General features: G+C 35.7%; 1 pseudogene; it reads left to right on the forward strand.

Moving 5' to 3' along the window:
* Positions 1–7,931, forward strand: part of LOC135291261 (trichohyalin-like) — a 78,523-nt pseudogene that overhangs the window by 69,464 nt on the left and 1,128 nt on the right.

Raw genomic sequence — 7,931 nt, forward strand, 5'->3', positions numbered from 1 at the left:
TGGACCCTTTCAACCATACCTAATCTGTGAATCTGGGATTTTGTGAGATTCTTTGGATGAAATTCAATTGATGTTTTCAGTTTTTTCCTTAGCATTTGTATGTCCTGAATTCTGAGGCTGCATTGAATTCTTGTAATGATATTATTTTGAATTGTGGTATTGTGCAAAACTGCTTTTCTATTCCCTCCTGAATGCAGCAAGAAGGGGAAACCAAATCAATAGCTTCCCAGCTCCCTCTAAATTAAGGTAAAATTACATAAAGCCTCCTTCAGGATCATAGGAAATGTTAAATGGGAAAGACAATTTCCATAAATACAGAGAGGAACACGAGTTCCTTAATGGTTAATGTCAGTGACTGACACAAATTACTCATATTGAAGTTGAAGCTATGTCACATTAGTTCTTCTGTGACACAAAGTTTCATTATTAATTAAAAGTTTACAAATCTCATCTATATTATTCTTGAGTTTGTGCTCAGAGGAGAAAATGGTTCATGCACTAGAGGGTGACAACATCTAATTGTGATCCTTCTACAGCTGATATACTAAGTTTGATTGAATAAGAGCAGTAATGAAGTTAATATTGTGCTATTGACACTAGCAGTTCAAGGCATGGTACAAATCCAGATGTCTGTTTTGACACTGATGCACCAGGAATTTTCTGTAGCTGTCTCTTACCCATGGAGGAAAGTTTTAATCTTTCCTTGAAACGTATGCTTGAATATGGTTTTCACATATGATTAATATGAATCTTGTAAAATGATACCAAGAAACTAGAATTTAACTTTTTAACTGATGCATACTACTGTAAGCAATTTATATAAGGCCCTAGTTCAGACAACCATGTAAAAACACAACCCAGCATTTTTGAAGCCTTAGATCAGCAAATATCCCTGTAAACACTGTAACTGATGTAGGCTTTGTCAGAACTGTTCACATGATGAGATTAAAAGCTTCAGAGAACAAGTGTGGTAAATTACAGAAAATTTTATTTTTGTCAGCGCAGTGTCTCTGCACCTATAGATGCATTGAAGTGAGATCCTGTACTCATGTAGAAGAGAAGGATATAAAGTACTTATGAAGAAGCTGAGAATAAGATCACTGAGAAAAATTAACAGGGAGCCATGTACAGGCACAGTTTGCCAGACTTCTCATCCCACCAGGGCTGGAGAGAGAAGCAGTGAGGAGGCACGTGAGCAGTTTGTAATGAGATTGCAGCCAGAGCTTGTGTGAAAGCAGCAAAGGCAGATCAGGAGCCCTGTGCCCAGAGGCACAAGAAACAGAAAAGGGGAAGAGTACTGTCAGGATATCTTTACTGCAGAATGAGCTTTCACTACACTAATTCTGGTTTTCCTCCAGAGGGCTGAGCTCAATTTGCCTAGCTTGAACAAATAACACGGCATACTTGTAGGGATTAATTTTATCTATTGCATGCATTGTAGTAAAAACCCCACTGGGCAGTTACATATCAAATTACAAAACGTGTAAGCAGTCATTCTTTTTTCCCCAACTTTCCTTCTTCTTGTAAAGCTAAAGATTAATTGCTATTTGAACTGCCTTGGGGGATGGGAAAAGCATTAAATGGGGAAAAATTATACACTAAAATGAAACTTATGATATGTCCTTTTTTTAAAAAAAAGGATGTGTATATTGAGAGTTTCAATTGATTTTACTTAAAAAAGAAAACACAAAACCTTATGTCACACTTCCTATAAACAGCATATTATGACAACTCTTTCTATGTATATCTTCTGTGCCATTAGTTTCATCTCTAGAGTCATATTAAATTGCTTGCATTTTAGTGAAATTAAATTTTAATCACACAATTAAATTTTTTTAATTTTTTTTTTTCACCTTGAAATAGCTACTCATCTTGGGAGATGGTGAATGAGAACCATAATAATTTCTGCTAATTTTTAGTATGCTGTCTATTTTCTTTATTTTATTTTTTCAGTTCTCACAAAGGGTTTTGTCTTTAGTGATTTGCCTGTTTTCACAGGAGCTATTTATGACCACTGCACATTTAATTTTCTTATCCTAAATCTCTGAATTTTTTTCAGTATCTCATTTTTTCACATTAATGTATTAATGAGAGTTTCAGGGGGTTTTGTTTGTTTGTTTGTTTTTACCACTTAAAGTGTACTTTATTGTTTCATGTTCTCTGATTCATTCATATTTGTAGCTAAAATGTCAGGTGATATATTGCTCTTGTTTTGTCACTACCAGGGATTTTGCTTTACTGAAGGCTTTCTTTGCTGTCTACAGATCAGTAAATATGACTGGAACTGTGCTCCTCCAGATTCTAGTTTATTTTCACCTTCAATTGAAGGCTAATGCACCAACTTATTTACTTTTTTTCTTCTGAGTCCTCTCTACTTCCTATTTCTTAGAATCATAGGTCTTGAGGAAGCCTTCAATGACGTGACTAGGTCACTGTTCTGTCTTTACAGTTGGTTTTCCTTTATGCCGTAAAAAGAATTTCTGTAACTTACAAAAATTCTTCTCTACCAAGTTGTCTATTAGAATTGATATTATTGTTTTAAAAAAAAAGATCATACTGGCATTATTAGTCAGTCTGGAAAATACAGTAAAGTACTAACTTGGATCTTAGTTAGGTAACTAACTAGCTAACTAGGATCTTTCAACGATCCTAAAACCCTGTGGTTTTTATATCCAAGATGAAATAACTACGAAGCTTGTTTCATTTTACAGAAGTCTGCATATTTTTGCTCTATCATTATCTATAATTATTTCAGTAAACTTCTGGAGATAAAGCTGCAAACCTGTGGTTTGTATTGGTCAGTATCATTTGGTACTTAGCTTTGCATTTTATCTCAACCTTTCTCTGGCAGGTTCCCTGGTACTTGCCTATTCTCTGTGATCAAATTGAGCCTACATGTCCAATAAATATCACTACCTCTCTCCAGCTAGTGCCACTGTACTGAAATTTGGGCTAGTCAAAATGTATGGGTTTACCTCTAATGCCCTTCAAAGCTAAGTCTCCTAGGAGTTACTTCCAGTAAATGCTTCTCCTAAGCCTCAGTAATCACATGTGCTTGTGCTCAGGGTAAACGTTTATTGGGATCAGCAGTAGGAAGTCTAACTCGCATGTATTCTTTGAATAGATACTGGCTGTGACAAATGGCTTTTTGTCAAACTGTGCTTCTTGTATGGGCATTTGCTCTTTTTTTTGTATCCTGGGTGTAGCTTTGCTACTGAAAATCAGATGATGTGACAGTCTTCTTGTTTCCAGAACCTTATGTGCTCTTGTTTGAGTGTTTTGCTGTCTCTCTTTGTCAGCCCTACATCCATGTGAGACAAGGCTTGTTTAGTTCACTATGTTCTCTCTGACTCCATGGAAATAATTATCCATTCTGTTTGCTTCTTTATTTCTACTGTCTGTGTAATTTATTCCTTCCTATTCCTAATTTATTCCTTCAAGAAGACCTGTTCCTGGTCTTCTTGAAGTAATTTTGGAGCAATGACAGGAACAGTATTGGCTTTATAGATGGAGCAATTAACAGACGTTTGTTTTCACCAGGCCCAGTTAAACAAACTACCGTTCACCATTTGAACTATACACATCCCTAAAGAAAATCCATTCTCTGTGTCAGGTTAAGTGGGAAATGATGCAACTCACCAACTTAATGTGCCAAGTTTTGTTACAAGTGAATGAGTCACTGCGCTGTAATGGAAAGATCTGGGCTGGACAGCCTCACACAAAAAATTCAGCAGTGCTCCCCAGAAGAGCTGGAAGATTACAAATTCCATGTAAATGGTAAATTCAGGATGAGAAACTTTGTGCATCAAGCTGATCAACCTCAAGTTTTTTTCCCACCAGTGTTGGTAGAAAAAGCACAGGTCCTGTGTTCTGTCCAGGAATGCCTAAAAAGCCCATTAATCAAAACATGCTCCAGCTTTATTCAAAATTGTGTTTGGTAGATAAATTAGATCAATAGGAGTGTACAGAACATTCTTGAAAATTACCAAATTAATCCAGGTGGGGATTTTTTGTGAATTTGAGTCTAAACAGAACAAAGCCTTACCTTTTGCTTTTTAGGACATATTCTCTCTGAATAACAAAAGGGATTTTCCACCCTTTCTAAAACTGGTTTACTAAACTCATTTGTGATGCAGAATTTTTGTACTGTGTTTCTAACTCATTTAAGAACCCAAAAAAATAGAAAATTTTCAGAGTCTGAGACAGTGGTGTGTGGTGTTCACTCATTGAAATAGCAATAAACTGGACATGTTTGTCTGTCCTGCAGTGAGGCAAATTTCTCCTGGTGCATTAAAAATTGTATTAAGTAATAAATATCCTGCCTAGGATATCAAATGCTCTCTCTTTGTCCTAATAGCAATCCAAGTATCCAGACATGGGCAGAGGCTTGATTTTCTCTTGAGTCTATAATTTCTTGTAGACCTGGTACTAGACAAACCAGTCTTCTGGTGTTTTAACTTGTGGTGCTAAAGGGTGGCCCCAGGCAGGAAGAACAGGCAGAGGCCACTGGCTACATAGGGAACCCCTGCAAAGAAAAATTATCTCATAATTTATTTCTCTCAGCTCAGCTATTTTTGGGTAGCTGTGGAAATGGGCCTCAACAGCAGAAGTGTGAAAGAAATTCACCCATGAGCTTCTGATATCAGCAATAAAGCTGATAAAGAAGGGATAACTGGTGGACAGTTGACACAAGTGTCAGAATTGACAGATAAGAGATTTCAGTGCAGACATGTCAGATTCTAGATTTAAATCTTACCTTCATTAGAGTAAAATATAAAATCCTGAATTATCTCCATGTCCAACCACAACTAGGTAACACATTAAATATTTTACAGAATTTCAGTTATTTATTGTCTGAAAAGTTCCAGTTTCAGAGTCATTAGCAGAAATTTGATGAAGAATTTTTCATAATGAACATATAGAGCAGTAGTTGATATGAAAAGCAAAATTTTGGAATGACTGAGGACATTTGTAAATAAATTACTAATCCCATTTCTTTATCTCTACCTGGTTGTAAACCACTTAGCTGTAACTTGGCAAATTTTTATTTATTCAGAGACCAATAACATTTGTCCAGAGTGCAAATGCTGTTTGCACAAAACGTTCAAAATAAGTTATCTCCAGCACTTTGAGCATGTAGTCACTGAGTGAAAATGAGGATTCAGGTTGTGGTCTAACATATTCTATGTGTTTTTAGAAAATACAGGTGGAATTCCCATATAAACAGGACAATGGTATTTATCAACATTTCAAATACTGAAATGTGACAGTAAATGTAAAGGTACATTCATACAGTAAAGGTAAATGTACATACATATAATTTTTCATACATGTAGTATGCAAAAATTCTTAATTTTTTTGGTGTTAAATTATTTTCCAAAGACCTAAGAAATGTCATTGACTGTCAAAATTCTGAACCACCTTGGAGAGAGATTTTTTCAACCATTCACAGGATAGAAGACAAATTAATAGGCTGAATGGCATCTGAAATTCAAATACACAAGCGGAACCTAAAAGACGCTTAGAAACAAAAGTCTGTTCTTTCTATAACTTGGATGGACTTCTGCCTCTTTCCTGTATTTCCTGAGTAGATTTTCCATCTGGTGAAATTAAGACCTCATGAGTTTTACTGAAAATGCTTCTTGATCTATGGATGTATGATTCTTGAGGCAGACTGTGACAGACAAATTATAAGATACCTTGGGGTGTCCTGAGAGATAAGCAGTAAGAATGTATTGTAAAGAGAAAAATTAATATAACTTTTCCATTTTGAATTCTTGTGAAAAATGAGTTGAATTTCTTCTGTGATAGGATGGCCTAAAGGGCAAAGGCAAACGTTTGCCTGTCACAGAAATTACTAGTCTGCAACAAATTACCAATAGAGCTTACTTAATTAAAGATTATATCAAATCAGTTAGCTTTTCAAATCAATGTTTGTTCTCATCTACAAAAAGACAAGTAAAAGACAACACTGAAAACAATTTCTGGTTTTTTAGCATTCTTCCTGAAACTCATAGCTGCATGAGCATAAAATGATCAAGAAATCCCTGTGCAGTACAAAAAAAATCCCAAAACAACAAACCAAAGCTACATAGTCTTCTGTTGTTAGTAAGTAGCAAATGGAAAAAGACAGTATTCAGTATTTAATGAATTTTTCTAAAACAGATAAAAAAATCACATGCCTGCAAGCTTTTGTTTCCCTAGTGCATTACCTATGTGTGATGTCAGGATATTTCTTTCAATTATATTCTAATTCAAATACACAGATCTATAAATGTTTTTCAAAATAGGGAAGATATCATTATAAACCTGAAAATCAAAAAGGAAGGATGATAACAGGAAAATCCTGATTCTGCTCACGAATCATCCATTTAGGTACTTGATGAAGAAAATGTCCGGTTGAAACTCCCAAGCTCAGACAATGTTCTTCACAGTGTGCTATTGCATGCACTGAACAGCAAATACCTATTTTACACAGGTCTGCAGAATTGTTTATCACCAATTTCTTACCTATCATTGACAAGCTGCAAAGGTGCAGACAAGGTCAGTGCTAGCTCTTGATCTGCTATAGGATATCTGGAAGCTGACACTCTTATGTAGATTGCAGTGGGTTTTGAACCAATTTAACCAAATCAGATTCCAGACTACTGATGTGAAGTCTCAGTGAACAGAGACTTCAGAAGAAATAGCTGAAAGCACTCAGGACCTCTTTTTTCCCCCTTTTTCTTTGTTTTTGTTTTAAATTATTTCATATATACTACTTGAATTGCTCTAAATTTTTCTACTGGATGCAAATTACAAACTGGTTCTAAACCAGGCATTTGTGAAGATTTATGTCTTCATTATTAGGCTGGGAAGATCAAGATCGTTCTACTATGACAAACTAGGAACCTGAAGAACATACTGTCTTCTGTTTTTCAGAGAATAACACCAAAGGAACATTCTGAAGTGCAAATGAGATAAATAAAACTTAAATTAAGAGGAAGAAATAAATTATTACTTTTATATTGTTTCTCATGGGAATTAAAACAAAAACCTGTTTTCTATTTTCATGTATTAGATAATTAGAAGTTAACTAGATCAAATTTGTTCTCAGCCTTTAAGCTTTACACAAAATATTTCAGAGAGAGAGAGGCTTTGTCTCAACATCTTGCCACTTGCTAAGTGGAGTTTTCTTTGTGTTTGTCAAAATTGTATATGACCTTCTGAAAATAAAGAGAAAACAGGGGAGCAACTGTGATTCAGGAATTTGCATCTGACAGCAGCACCAGTGGTTCTGAGCTGAGAAAGAGTTTTATGCAGCTGATAATTAAGATTGCTTTTTTCCCAGACCTACTGGCGCAGCCACATATGCAGCTCTTCCCAGGTCCAGGCAGCCTCAATCAGTCTGGCAGAAATAAGCCAGTGAAAATGATAATTGTGGTTGAAATGGCAGAGTAATGATGGGAAAGTTCTTGGAAAAGATTGTGGTCTTTTAGCTGAGCTATCATTAGAACATCACATACTCCAGTGGTCTGGCTTATGGCTTCTCTTGGAATGCACACCTTTTTGTGATTTCTCTTCAAAGGCAAGACTAAATGATTGTCTACAACAGAGGCAGCAAGAACAGTTTATTTTTTCTTTGCTGTGTGAAGCACTAAGATGGAAGCTTAGGGGTAGCAGAAAAGGAGTATATCTTTCATTGCTGTCCTTTCTCCTGTTTCATCTTTTCCTCAGTTTCCCTTAAATACTCTTTTTGCCTTTGTTTAAAAGAAGTAGATTAAAGGAAGGCACTGCAAGCATCTTCCCTCTTGCTTCCCCTTGTGATTTTGACCATCTATCTCAATTGCTTGTTAGGCTTCAGGCACTGTGAAATTGGTATCCCCTAAAAGGTGTAATAAGGGAGTGTAGTTCTTTCATCTTTTTTTCCAGATACTTGCTTTCATTTTGGT

This window comes from Passer domesticus, chromosome Z, assembly GCF_036417665.1.
Source record: "Passer domesticus isolate bPasDom1 chromosome Z, bPasDom1.hap1, whole genome shotgun sequence".
In the NCBI taxonomy this organism is placed as follows: Eukaryota; Metazoa; Chordata; class Aves; order Passeriformes; family Passeridae; genus Passer; species Passer domesticus.